Below are 19,056 nucleotides of genomic sequence, written 5' to 3'. Positions count from 1 at the left end.
ATTACAAATTAAATAAAAGGTAAGTGAATAAAATATTATAAAAATGTAAAATTAAATAATGGTGTTTCAACTTTCCCTCGCAAATATTCGTGTTTTGAATTGTGGAGTTCAAACCCTGCTAAACCATAAAAAGTACAAGTAATACACTAATAATATAGAGGTACATCATAATTATACAATTTTACCTTAATAAAACAAACAAGCTAGGCTAGAACATTTTTAAAAATAATAAACTAACATATAAAGAAAGATTGGGACTAACCTGGATACTTTAATTAGAAAGAATAAGTAAATAAAAATCCAAACCCTGATGCCAAGCTAGAATCAGAATATTAAACTACTAGAACTCTTTACTCTCTGTTCTGTTTTTGTTTGAAGTATTAAAATGTAAAGTAAAATGTTTTCTTCTCCCTTCTTTCTCAACTCTCTGTTTTCTTTTTTTTACTCTCTCTGTGTGTCTTTATATTGGTAAACCTATAGGTAAAATGTAATGAAGTCAACAAAGACAACTGGCTAGGTTTTTTAATTCAAACTTCAGCCAAATAAGTCATGATTCATTTCAAAAGAGATGACAAAATTTCAAAATTCTGTCCACAAAATCAAACAACATCCAAGATTTGATCCAAAATTTATTCAAAAAGATGTTTCAAAAGTCAAAAGTTATGTCCAGAGGGACCCACTATCCATAATTGTAGAGAAGAAAATAGTTGATTATAGGCAAAAATAAGTGAAATTTACCATAACAGAAATAATTGAGAATTCAAAGAAATAAGGTTTAGAGTTGTTTAAATTTTAAGAACATCAATTATATATGCCATGAAAGGAAAAATTGATCAAGGAATATTACATCTTACCATGATTGCAGAATCAAGAAGTCAATTAATAAATTGAATCATATTATAATTAGGCCATATATTGTCATGACCAAAAATGGGCCATGAGTGGCACCCATACTTAACCTCCTGGGTGGGAGAACCAATGATACAAACCCCAACTTATAAAGCATGACAATAACGTGGAAGCTTAATTTATGAAAGTAAGAATTAATTAAACCACTAAAGTCTATTAGATACGTTTTTCCAAAACCTGAAAGTCATCACTTCAAGGACATCTAATTCTAAAATACTAAGTCTTAAAATATTAAACACCAGAATAAATAAATAACTTAATATGCTCGAAAACTAAGAAAATTATGCCATGCCCGAGAAAATCCAACATGAGCTAGAAGAAATAGCTAACCCTGGAACCTGATGTGCTGAACATTGGCTAGAGCTGAGGTCGAGTCGAAGTCGATGAAACACTCGCTGCACTCCAAAAAATAAAAAAAATTAAAATACAAGTAAGGGTCAGTACGAGACAACATGTACTAAGTAGGTAACATCGGCCGACTCAAAATAAAGATCAATATGTATAAAGTAATAGCGAGACATCAACCATAACACTTAACAGGTGGCAACCAACAAGATCGAGATCAAGTGACAACACAGTAAACAATTACACAACTAGTAAACAATATCAAGATCACACATGAGGACTCAAGCCTCCACATCACGCTCTTTTGGAAAATGAATTATTGGAGATTGGGTAGCATTAAGTCATTTTAATATGTTTTCCTTTAATATTACCGTGTCAGAACGTGACACCCGATCTAATAATACCATATCGGAATATGACACCCAATCAAAAAATACTGTGTCGGAACATGACACCCGATCCCAATATATCATGTCGGAATGTGACACCCGATCCCAATATATCATGTTGGAATGTGATATCTGATCCAAATATAACTAATTTATCATTCTTTATTATCACATTTCACTTTATAACCAATATTCCATCAAACTTTTTTTATTCAAGGCATCACCTTTGATAGGGCAAGTTCAAGATTATGAATTTCACGGTTTTGGATTTCAGACCAATCACAACCACATATCAACCATCCAAACCATATATCAACCATCCAAACCACAACAATTAAATGCATAGTAAACTTTATCCATTACTCAATGACTATCAATCACTATTAAAAGTCTATCTTTGCTATAGAATAAACTATAACCTACCTCAGCCGAAGAACCGAAGTAAAGCAAGCTAATCCACCAATGCCTTTCCTTTCTTCAATGCCTCACATTTCCAATCTATCAAGTATACAATATTTTTAAGCAAACGAGTCCGTAGACACCCAAATTACTATATGTCTAGTCTAGACCCAAAACTCACCTAATTCTATAATCAATTTCTTAAATCTCAAGTCTAGGGTTAAGTCTTAACTTTTATAATTAACATAATTCTAATGGTAGTCATACAATATAATACCCTAATATTTAATTACATATCTCAATATATCAAAATATATAAATATAATATAATAAACAACAAGAATTTTCTTAACCAAAACTACATATCCAATACTTTAATTACGGAAGCAACATTCAGGACATGCTTCCTGCAAAGTCATTTTATACATAATAATATATAACTTCAAATGATTACTTTCCAAGTGTCATTGTTATCATTATTCAATGATAGCCATTACTTATGTTGTCCTCCACTAAATTACAATTACCATAACAAAACCTCAAATCTAAGCCATTCAATTATGTTGTCCTCTAGACTTATTCCTTCATCAATCTATAACTTTTGGAAACCCACATCTTCCCACACCAACATATAATACCACTTTATACGCCTACATCATATCCCAATTTTACAAATTCAGAGATTGTATAAGTTTTACCTGGAGCAGTTCTTCTTTCCCATGTCTGCCGCAACGTTAAGGGGTGTTAACCATTATCAAACCCTTTTCTACTCTATTTCAATAAATATAGGATAAGTGGTATAGAGTATTAAATAAATTACCACTTTAGCCCATTAATTAAATTAGCTATTTAAATTTACCCCTCAACTAAATAATCATAATTATCGAATATTCCAAAATACCCATTAAAAATTTACGAGATGAGTCTTTTATGAAATAAAAAACTCTAGTTCTCAAAATGACTTAATGGGTCATTACAACAGATACCAATTTACCCGTCATTCATCCCTGAATGATCAAAAGAAGAGCAAGGGTAAAAAAGGGTACCTGACTCGACGAACAAATATGGATATCTTCCACACACATCAACCTCAATCTCCCAAGTAGACTCCTCAACAGGATGATTCCTCCACCAGACCTTCATAGACGCAATCTCTTTTGACCTCAACTTGCGGACCTCCATATCAAGAATAGCTACAGGCTCCTTCTCATAAGACAAATTCTCATCAAGCAAGACCGAATTCCAATTAATAATATAGTTTGTATCACCATGATATTTCTTTAGCATAGACATATGAAATACTAGGTGTACCCCAGACTAACCTGAAGGTAAAGCCAACTCATAGGCCACCTCTCAAACATGCTTAAGAACTTTAAATGGCCCAATATACCTTGGACTGAGCTTACCTTGCTTACTGAATCTCACCACACCCTTTATGGGTGAAACCTTCAACAATACTTGCTCTCTCTCCATAAACTCCATGTCCCTGACCTTTCAGCCTATATACTCCTTCTACCTGCTCTGAGCTTCTAGAAGCTTCTCCTGAATGAATTTCACATTCTCTAATGATTCCTTCAAATGATTAGTTCCCCAAGATCTCACCTCAAACGCATCAAACCAACTAATAGAAGACCTAAATCTCCTCCCATATAATGCCTCAAACAGAGCCATATCAATATTTGATAGTTATTATTGTACGAAAACGCTGTCAAGGGTAGAAACTAATCCTAATGGCCACCAAAATCTATCACACATGCATGAAGTATATCCTCCAGCACTTAATTGTCCTGTCAGATTGCCCATTGGTCTAAGGGTGAAATATAGTATTAAGATCCAATCTAGTACCTAACTCATCATGCAAGGTCCTCCAAAAGTTAAAAGTACATTATGTACCTCTATCTAATATGATAGAAATTGGAACTCCATGTAATCAAACAATTTCGCAGATATAGAGTTTGGCTAACTTCTCTGCATCATAAGTCACCTTGACTGGAATGAAGTGAGCAGACTTAGTTAACTTATCAACAATCACCCATATCGAATCAAACTACCCAATGTCTTTGGAAGACCCACCACAAAATCCATTGCATTCCGTTCCCACTTCCATTCAGGAATGGGCCTTCTTTGAAGTGTCCCTCCAGGCCTTTGGTGATCATATTTTACCTGCTAACAATTTGGACAATGGGCAACAAAATCAAAAATTTCACGCTTTATTTTACTCCACCAATAATGATGTCTCAGATCGCGATACATCTTAGTTGCACCAGGATATACAGAGTACCTTAAACTGTGAGCCTCTACAAGAATAGTCTGAATCAAATTATCTATATGGGGCACACATACCCACCACTTAATCCTCAAGACACCTTCCTCATTGATCAAAGCCTCCTTGTCCTCCCCCTACAAGACTATATCATAAATTCGGCTCAGCTTCTCATCATCAAACTGCTTTCCTTTAATCTTGTTAAGGAAAGAAGATCTTGCCCCCACACATGCCAAGAATCCTCCTTTCTCAGTTACTTCCAACCTCATAAAGTCATTAGCCAGAGTTTGAATCTCTCTAGCCAAGGGACGTCTGAAGACTTGCAATGAGCTAAACTTCCCATACTCCCTACTTTTTTGTTCAAGGCATCAGCCACTACATTAGCTTTTCTCGGGTGATAAAGGATAGTGGTATCATAGTCCTTTAGTAATTCCATCCACATCCTCTACCTCAAATTCAAGTCTCTTTGAGTGAACACATATTGTAAATTGCGATGATCTATATACACTTCACACTTTACCCCATATAAATAATGTCTCTACTGCTTCAATGCAAATACAACTGCAGCCAACTCCAAATCATAAGTGGGGTAATTACGTTCATGCACCTTCAATTGCCTTGAGGCATAGGCAATTACATTCTTCTCCTACATTAGCACTGCGCCTAAACCAGAATATGATGCATTACAATAAATAATGAAATTCTTACCTTCTACTAGTAAGGCAAAAATTGGTGCAGTAGTCAATAAGGTCTCGAGTTTCAGAAAACTCTCTTCACACTCGTCTGACCATATAAATGGAATATTCTGCTTGGTCAAATTGGTCAGCTGGGAAGCAATGGAAGCAAATCCCTTGACGAACCACGATAATAGCTAGCCAAATCAACAAAGCTCCTTGCCTTTGAGACATTAGTGGGTCTTGACCAACTCCACACTACTTCAATCTTCTGGGGATTCACCTTCACTCCATCCTTAAAAACTATGTGCCCTAAGAAGGACACTGAATCAAGACAGAACTTATACTTGGAGAATTTGGCATATAACCTTTTCTCCCTTAATAATCCCAGAACAATCCTCAGATGCTTTTCATGTTCTTTTTTGAAGTTTGAGTATATCAATATATCATCAATAAAAACAATAACAAAGAGATCCAAATATGGCTTAAAGATTCCATTCATCACACTCATGAAAGAAATAAGCACATTTGTAAGCCCAAAAGACATTACTAAGAACTCATAGTGTCCATACCTGGTTCAAAAAGCAGTTTTGGTACATTAGCTGCCTGTATTTTTAGCTGATGGTAACTGGACCTCAAATCAATTTTGGAGAAATTACAAGCACCCTACAACTGAATGAATAAGTCATTAATGCGAGGAAGGGGATACTTATTTTTAATAGTCACCTTGTTCAACTGCCTGTAATCTATGCACATACGAAGTCTACTATCCTTCTTCCCTATAAATAAAATAGGGCACCCCAAGAAAAGGCACTCAATCTAATAAAGCCTTTACCCAAGAACTCCTAAAGTTGGTCCTTCAACTCCCTCAACTCAGCTGAGGTCATTCTATAAGGTGGAATGGAAATGGGGTGAGTGCCTGACTCCAGGTAGATATAAAAATCATTATCCCTATCAGGTGGCATACCAGGTAAGTCTATGGGGAAAACATCCATAAACTCACGTACTATTGAAATAGACTCAATCGATGGCACTTCAGAACTATCATCACTAAGATGTGGTAGAAAGGCTAAACAACCCTTACTCACAAACCTCTTAACATAAAAAAGAAATAATTTGGGCTGGGGCGGGAAGATAGCCACACTCCCACACCAACTGATCCATCCCAGGTTTGGATAATGTCACAGTCTTAGCATTGCAATCTAAGCTATCAAACTTTGGAGAGATCCAAGTCATACCCAATATTATATCAAAGTCAACCATCTCCAGAATAATCAAATCTACATAAGTTCTGCACCCCACAATAGTCACAAGGCAAGACCTATACACTTTCTCAACTAGCATAGACTTACCAACAGGAGTAGAAACATGAATAGGCATGTAAAGTAAGTCATAATGTAAATTAAGTCCATCAGCAAATGTGAAAGATACATAAGAAAATGTGGATCCAAGATCAAACAATTTGAAAGCCATGTGATCGCAGACCAGAAGAGTACCTGTGATAATAGCATCGGATGCCTCTACCTTTGACCTCCCGGGGAAAGCATAACAATGGGCTCTGTCACCCATCTGATCATTTATCTTACTGGGCTGTACTCCAGTAGTTCCAACCCGTCTTCCACCCTGGCCGGACTGGAGACCACCACAACTTTGGCCACCAAATTCTCTACAAGAACGGCCCCTACCATAGCCACCGCCTTTACCTCTAGTTGCTGGGGCTCTATAACCCTGATCATGCCAAGGCTGACTCTGCCTTGGAAAATATTTTTTGATATGTCCAAGCTCACCACATCCGTAACAAGACTTAGGTTCAAGAGTGGGTCTTTGTGAAGACGAAGAAGACTGAAGATAACCCCCAAAATTAGAAAAGGGCTGACTAGTCTTTAACGGACCTCCATCTGAAACAAAAAATGAAGACTGAATAGGACATGACGAATATTCTCCAAAACTCTTTCCTCTAGAGTAAGAACCACTAAACTCACCTTCCTTATGAAACTTTTTGAATGTTATCTATTTAGCAAAGTTATCTGGCTTCACCCCATCCACCTCTATCAAAAAATCAACCACTTTTTGAAAAGATTTTGCTGAAGTCGTCACCTGTAAAGCTGGAATCAGTAAATCTGACCTCAATCCCTTCATAAAGTGGTGAATCCGCTCTTCTGGACTAAGGCAAAGTTGAGTAGAATATTTGGCTAAGGCACAAAACTTGGCCTCATAGGCAGCAAAGGACATCCTCCGTTGCTCTATAATTAGGAACTTATCTCTCCTCCTATCCCTCAAGGTCCGAGGAATATATTTCTCCATAAAATAGTTAGAAAAAGCTGCCCAAGTCATAAGTGGTGCCTCTGCTGGTTGGCACTCAACATGAGACCGCCATTATATTTTGACGTCTTTCTGAAACTAGTATGTCACAAACTCAACACTAAATCGCTATACTATATCCATCTTATGAAACAACTCATAAAAATCAACAATTAAATCATAGGCATCCTTAGATTCAGTACCCCTGAAGACCGGGGGTTTCAACTTCAAGAACTTAACAAATAGATCATGCTAGTCACTAGTCATTACAGACCCTATAGTCAATCGAGAAAACATGCTTGTTCCAGAGGACGCAGTCATACAGGGAGCCACAATAGCTACATGTTGTACTCCGAGGATATGAGGTGCTGGGGAGCTTGTCCCTAATCGGATAACCCACTGAGATAAGTGAGAACCTGGTGGATAATATCTGTAGTAGGCTGGGGTGGTGCTTCTCTCTCATGAACCTGCTCATCCTCCACCTCAATATCCTCTCTAGCTATCTTATCAGCCAGTGGAGGGGTCTCTGTTCTTTCCCTGGCTGGCCCAGCTGCCTAGCCCTGCCTCTGGTGGGCTTTCTCTCGTGACCTCTACCACAGCCTCTCATTGCTACTCCTCCTGCTACAGCCCCAATGACTAGCTTAGGTGCTGCTATTGCTCTAGTTCTAACCATCTGTGAAAATAAAGTGAAGAAGGTCAAATACCAATTTTTATCACCTAGATACCAATTGAATTCAAGTAATAACACAAAAGAAAGAAGGAATAAAGTTTTTCTAAAGTCCCGTAGCCTCTCAAAGAAAAGTAAAGGCATCCCTGTACCATTCTACAAGACTCTACTAGACCTGTCCTTGTGTGATGAAATCATCAAACCTAAGGCTCTAATACCAAGTTTATCATGACCTAAAATAAAACACGAATGGCACCCACACTTAACCTCCTACGTGGAAGAACCAATAATACAAACCCCATTTATAAAGTATTACAATAATGCGGAAGCTTAACTTATGAAAGTAAGAAGTAATTAAACCACTAAAGTCTATTAAATACGTTTTCCCAAAACCTAAAAGTTATCACTTCAAGGACATCTAATTCTAAAATACTAAGTCTAAAAATATCAAACACCAGAATAGATAAATAACTTAATGTGTCTGAAAACTAAGGACATAATGCTATGCCCGAGAGAATCCAACATGAGCTAGAAGGAATAACTCACCCTAGAACCTGATGTGTTGGACACTGGCTAGAGTGAGTTCGATTTGAAGTTAATGGAACACTCGCTGCACTCCACAAAATAAAACAAAGAAAAATACAAGTAGGGGTCAGTACGGGACAACATGTACTAAGTAGGTATCATCGGCTGACTCAAAATAGAGATCAATATGCATAAAGTAATAGCGAGACATCAACCATAGCACTTAACAGGTGTCAACCAACAAGATCAAGATCAAGCAACAACATAATGAACAATTACATAACCAGTCAACAATATTAAGATCACAAATGAGGACTCAGGCCTCTACATCACGCTCTTTTGGAAAATGAGTTATTGGAAATTGGGTAGCATTAAGTCATTTTAATATATTTTCCTTTAATATTATTGTGTCGAAACGTGACACCCGATTCAATAATACCATGTCGAAATGTGACATTCGATCTAAATATACAGTGTCAGAGCGTGACACTCGATTCCAATATACCGTGTCAGAATGTGGCACCTGATCTAATTATACCGTATTGGAATGTGATACCCGATCCAAATATAATTAATTTATCATTTTTTATTATCACATTTCACTTTATTTACAATATTCCATCAAGCTTTCTGTATTCAAGTCATCACCTTTGTAGGGCAAGTTCAAGATTATGGATTTCACGGTCTTGGATTTTAGACCAATCCAAACCACATATCAACCATCCAAACCACAACAATTAAATGCATAGTAAACTTCACCCATTACTAAATGACTATCAATCACTATTAAGAGTTTATCTATGATATAGAATAAACCATAACCTACCTCAGCCAAAGAATAGATGTAAAGTAAGCTAATCCACCAATGCCTTTCCTTTCTTCAATGCCTCACATTTTCAATCTATCAAGTATACAATATTTGTAAGCAAATGAGTCCTTAGACACCCATATTACTATATGTCTAGTCTAGACCCAAAACTCACCTAATTCTATAATCAATTTCTTAAATCTCAAGCCTAAGCTTAAGTCTTAACTTTTACAATTAACATAATTCTAATGGTATTCATACAACACAATACCCTAGTATTTAATTATATATCTCAATATATCAAAATATAGGAATATAATATAATAAACTGCAAGAATTTTCTTAACCAAAACTACATATCCAATACTTTAATTATGGAAGCAACATTCAGGACATGGTTCCTGCAAAGTCATTTTATACATAATACTATATAACTTCGAATGATTACTTTCCAAGTGTCATTGTTATCATTATTCAATGATAGCCATTAGTTATGTTGTCCTCCACTAAATTACAATTACCATAACAGAACCTCAAATTAAGCCATTCAATTATGTTGTCCTCTAGTCTTATTCCTTCATCAATCTATAACTTTTTGAAACCCACATCTTCCCACACCAACATATAATACCACTTTATACGCCTACATCATATCCCAATTTTACAAATTCAGAGATTGTATAAGTTTTACCTGGAGTAGTTCTTTTTTCTTATGTCTGCCGCAACGTTAAGGGGTGTTAACCATTATCAAACCCTTTTCTACTCTATTTCAATAATTATAGGATAAGTTGTATAGAGTGTTAAATAAATTATCACTTTAGCCAATTAATTAAATTAGCTATTTAAATTTACCCCTCAACTAAATAACCATGATTATCGAATATTTCAAAATACCCATTAAAAATTGATGAGATGAGTCTTTTATAAAATAAAAAGTTCTAGTTCTCAAAATGACCTAATGAGTCATTACAAATATATCAGTCACTCTAATTCAAAAGAATTGCAAAATCAGTTAAGAGAGTAAACTAATCAAAAAATTAACGAATAATCAATTTTGTATCAGAATTATTGGAAATATCAAAGTACTAGTAGATCTTATTCAGTTTTAAGGCAATTCATATGATGACAGAAATTTAATAAGCTAACTAACTTTAATTGAACTAAAATATATTAGAGATTCCAACAATTCAAGCTAAAATAAGAAACTTGAAAATGAAGATGAAGCTTTTATAGAGTAATATAGAGTAATTAAGTGTCAATAACATAATACCACACATGAACTAATTTTCTGAGGAACAACAAAAAAATGAAATAATTCAAAGATTTAAGACAAAGAATGAATAAGAAATAAAAATGGGCGAACCTGGACGAATCTTGACTGATCTGTCTTTAACGAGCAGACATCTTGTTCATCATTGACTTCAGAGAAGAAGAGATGGGCGACGACTATTTGCTGGTGGTTGCTGCATTACTCGCCGGTGGTGCTGGACAGCAGCTTGTGTTGCTGTTGCCGCTGCTGCTGCTACTCGTCCTGTTGTTGTTGTTGATGTTGTTGTCGGAGAAGGGTGACGTCGTAGAGGAGAATAAGCAGGTGGTCGCTGTATTGCTCGCTGGTCGTGCTGGATAGCAGCTTATGAGAGATAAAGGTGCGAGGCAGGCAGTTGCAGGTGTCTTCTCCGAATAGCAGCTCGCCGAAGAAGTTTGCTATGGCTTCTGCGGTGTTTGCTGGTGGAGAGACATGGAAGAGAGAGTGAGGGTGTGGTGGAGGATCTCTCTTGTTTGGAGAAGATGATGAGGAGAGTTTAGAGAGAGAGAGAGTTAGATCTTCTTTTTTTCTTGAAGAAGAAGAGTCCAATTAGTTTTGGGTGGTTAGAGGTAGAAAAGTAATAAAATTAATTGTGGCCATTGATCAAGATGTAACGGATGGTTGTGATTGAAAGAGGGATTTAAAATTAGACCATATTAAATTCAGTTAGGCTAGAATTGAAATAAATTGGATAAAAATGACTATGCTTAAAATAAAATAGAGAAAAATTGAATAGATTATTATCTAACTAATAACATAATATATATATTGAATAAGTAAAATCATAAAATTTATTATATAAAGTAAATACCTACATGCGTACCATGTAAATATAAGTGTATATATATAGAGAGAAATAAACTTAATAACTTTTATATGCACATGTGTATAAGATGTAGTAATATATATATATATATTCATAAATAAGTAAAACTATAAAATAAACTTAATTAAATAATATATTTTTATATAAAGAAAATACACACACATATATAATATATGTAAAAATATTTGAACGTATGAAGCTTGTTATTTAAGAAATAAAAATAATAAAGATAATAGTAATAATATTAATAATAGCGAAATATTATAAATTATGAATATCAAAATACACCATTTATTGAGTAAAACTAAATATAAATTTATTTATTTAATAAAGAAATAATTTTAAGAAATGCCTATCTATTAAGATAGCGATCTGAAAAGTAGTTATGGGGTTGGTCAAAATTGAGTGTCAACAACTACCCCTTTTTTTGAGTAGGATCGATGAGAGAGATCCTGAACAAAGAAAATTGACAAATCTAATTTTTATCGACCACATCTTCCTCTTTCTGAAAGGAGGTTCGGTACAGATTTTAGAAAGTTATGGTCGAACTCTGATATCGATTTTTCTATATATCTCAGGTTACATGAGAATTCAGGCCACTTGTAGTTCAAAACTCTTGATTTGGTGCACAATTTTTTTGAAAGAATACAAAATCTATCTTGGTGTCGAATTATGGAGAAACCAGAATGCTCGAGAATGAGATGAGGAAGTTTGTTGAAGTACAGTCAAGTTTTCAACATCGAGCTGGCCTACATATCTTTAAACGTAGGAATCAGGCTGTTTATAGTTCGATTCAAGCGGTTGAGAAGGAAATCTCTTATGCTAGGATAACCTTCGGTTGGGAGGAGTGACAAATGAATCGAGATGGAAAAGAGGCCTGCAACCTGTTAGCCATGAATGTAGCATGCTTCACACCCATAATTAAGAATTTACACAAACATAATTTTCAAAGTGGTGTATTGTCAATTAGATTGAGAAATTACTTCCGGCGATATGAAGTTTTCCAGAGCAAAATTGAAGCTAACAAACTTCAAGAGATACCACATGCCTTCTGATAGGGGTGTGGTTTAATTATGATGGAAGTTTTTCTTCAACTCGTGTCCCAATTTGCTACTAAGAATAGTTCCACGTGGTGCTGCATTCTTTTTGATGTCTTTCGCACCTGTGGTTTAATTGATAATTCATCTTTTTGGATGCTCGCGACAAAGACTAAGATAAAACTCATTAGTAGAAAAATGTAACTCAAATGAAAGAGTATCGTCGTTACTATATTGGCATGTCAACCTCGTCCGATCTTGACGTAGAACAAACAAAACATACTTCCTAAGTGGATGTGATTTATAATATATTTTTTAAATGCCAGTTTCTTTCAATTTAATACAATATACGATGAGTTGATATGATGCAATATGATGATGAATTGATATGATGCAATATGATGATGGTCTTTCGGCAATGATATGATAATGATAATGACCCTCTTGGCAATGATATGATAATAAACCTCTTGGTAATGTTATAATAATGATGATGGACCTCTCGACAATGATATGATAATGACTCTCTCGACAATGATATGATAATGGCCCTCTCAGCAATACTATGATGATGGCCCTCTCGTCAATTAGATGATACTGATAATGGACCTCTCAATAATGATATGATAATGACCCTCTCGATAATGATATAGTGATGAAACTTTTGGCAATGATATGATAATAATGATGGCCTTCTCGGCAATGATATGATAATAGCCATCTCTACAATGATATGATAATGATAATAGCCCTCTCAACAATGATATGATAATGATGATGTCCCTCTTAGCAATGATATGATAATGATCCTCTTGGCAATGATATGATAATGGCGCTCTCAGCTATGATCTGATGATGAACCTCTCGACAATGATATTACCACTTCCAGTAATATAATATGAATGACCCTCTTAGTAATGATATTACCATTTCGGATAATATAATATGAATGATCCTCTTGGCAATGATATTACCACTTCTGATAATATAATATGAATGGCCATCTTGGACATTACCACTTCCGATAATATAATATGAATGACCCTCTTGGAAATTATATTACCACTTCCGATAATATAATATGAATGACCCTCTTGGCAATTACCATTTCCGGTAATATAATATGAATGACCCCTCTTGGTAATTACCATTTTTGATAATATAATATGAATGACCCTCTTAGAAATGATATTACCACTTCCGGTAATATAATATGAATGACCCTCTTGGCAATTATCACTTCCAGTAATACGATATGAATGACCCTCTTGGCAATAATATTACAACTTTTGGTAATATAATATGAATATCCCTCTTGACAATGACATTACCACTTTCGGTAATATAATATGAATGACCCTTTTGGCAATGATATTACCACTTCCAGTAATATAATATGAATGACCCTCTTGACAATGATATTACCACTTTCGGTAATATAATATGAATGACCCTCTTGACAATGATATTACCACTTTCGATAATATAATGTGAATGGCCCTCTTGGCAATTAGAATGCGTAATGATGATGATGTCCTATTGATAGGGTGGTAATGCTTCATTGATAAGACGATGATCGATATCCTTTAGATGTTGATATTTGATCAGTTTTTGGCATGATATCGGATATTTTGGCTAGTTGTACTTCAAACCTTCTTCGGCATTTGATGTGGCTTATGTATGCCCATTAGACGTCTTTGAGGTTGGAGAATATAATTTGATGTCATTATAGATGATTGCATGCTTTGAAAGTAGCTCTTTCACGTGTTCCTATACTCAAAAGGAAATAAGTAATAGACACATTATCGTTCTAAATAAAGATTGAGCAAAAATCTTTAAGGAAAATTCTTGAAAATATGTACAAAGTTCTTGATCACTTCGACATTAGTGTGCGAATATCATGCTCATTTTCAAACACTTTATATTCATTGTGGCTCATGATTTACTGGGGATTTGAATGAGGCATTGTTGCTCATATTTTGTACATCTTCTTTTCGTCTGATGAATCCTGATGACAAAAATTATCACTTTTGAAAACTCTTTGTTCTTTTGACTTCTTTGTACTTGTTGAATGGAGGGATATGATGATCCTTTATAAATCTACATCCATAGAAAATTTGTTAGTTTTGAATGAATTGATCTGTGTTGAATTTTCCATTTTGTTTGCTCCTTTTCTTGGTATCTTCGATTGCTTGCTTTGATTCCCCACTTCTCGGTAGATATAAGACAAAAATATATTATATGCAAAATATTCGATATATTAAAAGCTTTTAAGAAGATGAGTTTTTTGAAAAGTAATTTGGAAAAGATCACTGCCAAATGTCATGCCACTCATAGCTTAAATGAACGTCCTTGATTCAAAACTTTGAGCATGTTTGATAGCTTGTTCATAAAATTTTGAGGATTCTTGAGGGTTGAAGCTGGGAAGTTCTGACATAGCTAAAAAATTTGTAGTTGACTCTAGACTCTGATGGTGCTAGAGATTGTTGAGGTTGACATTCAACTTCTAATAATGTTGGGGTTCATTTGAAGCTAGTCTTGAACTTTTGAAACTGACCAAAACCTTTAGATAAAGATGAAGAGCTGAAGATCATTTATAGTTAGCTTTGAATTTTTGATCATGTTGAAAATATTCAAAACTGCCTTTAAATGTGTGATACTGCTTGATAAATTTTTGAGGTCATCTTCAAAAGTTTCTGTCCCAGTTAGATTTTTTTGGTGAATATCAAACTACCAATAAGATAGTTGTAGGAGTTTTGAGACCCTCTTAAAAATTCTGTCCCAGTTGCTTTTTCTGATGCACCTTAGTCTTGACTCTTCTGTAGAAACATCTTTTTTGAAATTTTTGAGTTTCTCTCAAAAATTCTGTCCCAGTTTCTATTATAAATAGAGAACTTATGGGAGATATGACCGAACTATTGTGGTGCCTACGTATCCTGTTGAGGCAGAAATCAGGTCAAACGTAGTTCCCCCTCTAGAGATAAATGAGAAATGGGAGATTTTAATAGGAAAATAACTGAGGCCGACATAGGCTGCCTACGTATCTCATTTTTGAGAATTCAGGTCAGACATAGTTTAAACACCAAAACGGGATATTGAAAATAGATAAAAGAGTGACCGAAGCTGACATAGGCCGCCTACGTATCTCATTCTTGAAAATCCAGGTCTAACGTAGTTCATTACAAAGAGGAGGGTTAATTTTAAACAAACAAGCATATAAACGATTATAAGCAAATGACATAATTTTTTTTCCCTCGCCTGCTACTGGGGAAGAGAGAGCCACTGTCATTTTTCGCTTCATTCGAGAATCAACTACACATGAATAAGCTCTTCCTTAGGCCTACGTAAAGTGAGAGAAGAAAACTTTGAACCTTCAAACATAGTATCTCTTGACGGCATCTGAGTTGATTGGTTTCAGCCATTCTTGGCCATCCATTTCGGACAATATTAAGGCACCTACAGATAACACTTTGTGAACCATGTATGGTCCTTGCCAATTTGGCGCGAACTTTCCTTTATACTCATCTTGATGTGGAAAAATGCATTTGAGAACCAACTAACCAACTTCAAACATTCTTGGTCTCACTCGCTTGTTAAAAGCATGAATCATTCTTTGTTGATACAATTGACTATGGAAACGACGGTCATTCTCTTTTCATCAATCAAAGCCAAAAATTTAATTTGATTACGAACCCAATCGGTGTTGCTCAATTCAGCTTCTTGAATGATTCTCAACAAAGGTATTTTTACTTCGGCGGGGATTACGGCTTCCGTCCCATATACTAGCAAGTATGGGGTTGATCCAATTGATGTTCAGACAGTCCTTCGGTAACCTAACAAAGCATATGAAAGATCTTTTTTATGTTCTTGTTGGCAGCTTCTACGACTCCATTTATTTAAGGACGATACGCGGTTGAGTTTTGGTGATTAATCTTGAATTGCTCACATATCTCTTTCATCAAATGACTATTGAGATTTGCTCCATTATTGGTAATGATGGAATCCGATATTCCAAATCTACATATCAAATTGTTACGAATGAAGTATGCTACTACCTTCTTCATAACCGATTTATACATAGATGTTTCCACCCACTTAGTGAAGTAATTAATGGCAACTAGAATGAACCTATATCCATTAGAGGCGACTGGCTCTGTTGGACCAATAATATCCATACCCCAAGCCACAAATGGCCAAGGAGAACTCATAGCATTGAGTTCGTGAGGAGGTAGTCGAATCAAATCACCATGCACTTGACATTGATGACATTTTTGCACATACTTACAACAATCATGCTCCATAGTCATCCAAAAATAGCCGCCTCGAAGGATCTTCTTTGCCAAGGTAAGCCCATTCATGTGAGTTCCACAAACTCCCACGTGAATCTGTTCGATATGCTTCATAGCTTCAATAACATCGACACATCTGAGAAGTCCCATATCTGGAATCCTCCTATAAAGGGTTTCTCTACTTAGAAAGAAATTTTTAGCCATTCGACGTATTGCTTTCTTCTGATTGAAAGTCGCATTATCTGGATAAGTTCCAGTTTTTAGATATTTTTTATGTCAAAATACCAAGGCCTCCCATCTGGTTTTACTTCGACATGCGAACAGTGAGCGGGTTGTTCTTTCAAATATATCTCCACAGGGTCAATGTAACTTGTATCCGGATGTTTGATCATTGAGGAGATAGTAGGAAGAGTGCCAATAAATTTATTCTGCAACCTTGGGGTATGCCTAAACTCTATCTTGCGGAACCTTTTACACAACCTTTGCACTAACTTCACATACGGTGCAATCTTTGAATTCTTCATGGCCCATTCCCCCTGAACCTGATGAATTAGTAAATCTGAATCTCTGATTACCAGTAACTCCTGAATATCCTTATCGATAGCTATCTTTAGACCCATGAAGCATGCTTCATACTCAGCCATATTGTTTGTGCAATGAAATCGGAGTTTGGTCATCATAGGATAATGTTGGCCAGATTCTGATATTAGGACTGCTCCAATTCCATTTCCTTCATGATTCACCGCCCTATAAAAAATACTCTCCAATAAGGGTATGCCTCAGAGATATCTTCTCCTATAAATGATACCTCTTCATCGGGAAAATAAGTTCTAAGCTGTTTATAAGCTTCATCTACTAGATTTTCTGCGAGATAATTAGCTAAGGCTTGTGCTTTTAATACTTTTGGGTCATTTACACAATATCGAACTCACTTAAAAGCATTTTCTATTTTGCCAACTTCCCGGTCGGCATCGCCTTTTGAAAGTTATACTTCAAGGGATCCATCTTAGAAATGAGATATGTAGTATACGAAGACAAGTAATGCCTCAAATTTTGAGCGATCCAGGTTAAAGCACAATAAGTTTTATCCAAAAGAGTATAACGAGCCTCGTATGGAGTAAACTTCTTGCTTAAGTAGTAGATTGATTATTTCTTCTTTCCAGTATCATCATGTTGACCTAGACGCATCCAAATGTACTATGCGAGATAGATAAATATAGAAACAACAGAATTCCTTCCCTTAGAGAAACGAACATCAATGGATTAGACAAGTACTTTTGATGGCATTGAAAGCTGTCTGACACTCTTTGGTCTATTTTGTCAATGCATCTTTTTTCAGCAGCGTAAAGATAATCTCACAAATCAACATGGACTGAGCTATGAATCAACTGATGTAGTTCAGTCTTCCCAAGAAGCTCATCACTTCCTTCTTGGTCTTTGGTGGAGGTAATTCTTGAGTTGCCTTGATTTTAGCAGGATCAAGCTCGATACCCCTTATACTAACTATAAACCCCAATAACTTTCCATCTGGCACTCCAAAAGCATATTTAGCGGGATTTAATTTCAAATTGTATTTGCATAGACGATCAAAGAACTTTTTCAAGTGAGTCAAATAATCCGCACTCTCGTGGGATTTGATAATGACATCATCCACATACACTTCAATTTTCTTGTGAATCATATCATGAAAGATGGTTGTCATGGCTCTCTCTTTACTGGCCCCAACATTCTTGAGACCAAATGGCATTACTCGATAATGATACATACCCCACGGTGTGATGAAAGCCATCTTTTTACATCTTCTTCATCCATTAGAATCTAGTGATAACTCGCGTAGCAATCCATGAACGACTACATCTCATGCTTGGCATAATTATCAATAAGAATATGGATATTTAGTAATGAAAAGTTATCTTTAGGGCTAGCTTTGTTTAGATCTTTATAATCAACACAAATTCTGATCTTGCCATCCTTCTTAGGAATTGGAACAATGTTGGCTAACCAAGTCGGATACTGTGTCACTTTCACAACTCTGGATTGAATTTTCTTGGCAACCTCTTATGTAATCCTCAAACTGAAATCTGGCTTGAACTTTTGAGTCTTTTATTTTACCGGACTACAATCCGGATTGATCGACAATTTATGAGAAATGATGTCTATACTCAAACCTGACACGTCATCATAAGAACAAAAAAATATATTGATGTATAAGCAAAATGATAAGTTCCTTCCTCTAATCTTTTGTTAAATGGATACTAATTCTGGTTTCCTTGATATACTCATCATCTCCTAGATTCACAGCCTCAGTTTCCTCTTGA

Source organism: Solanum dulcamara, chromosome 12 (genome assembly GCF_947179165.1).
Source record: "Solanum dulcamara chromosome 12, daSolDulc1.2, whole genome shotgun sequence".
Classification (NCBI taxonomy): Eukaryota; Viridiplantae; Streptophyta; class Magnoliopsida; order Solanales; family Solanaceae; genus Solanum; species Solanum dulcamara.
Note: the sequence above shows the minus strand (reverse complement) of the source record.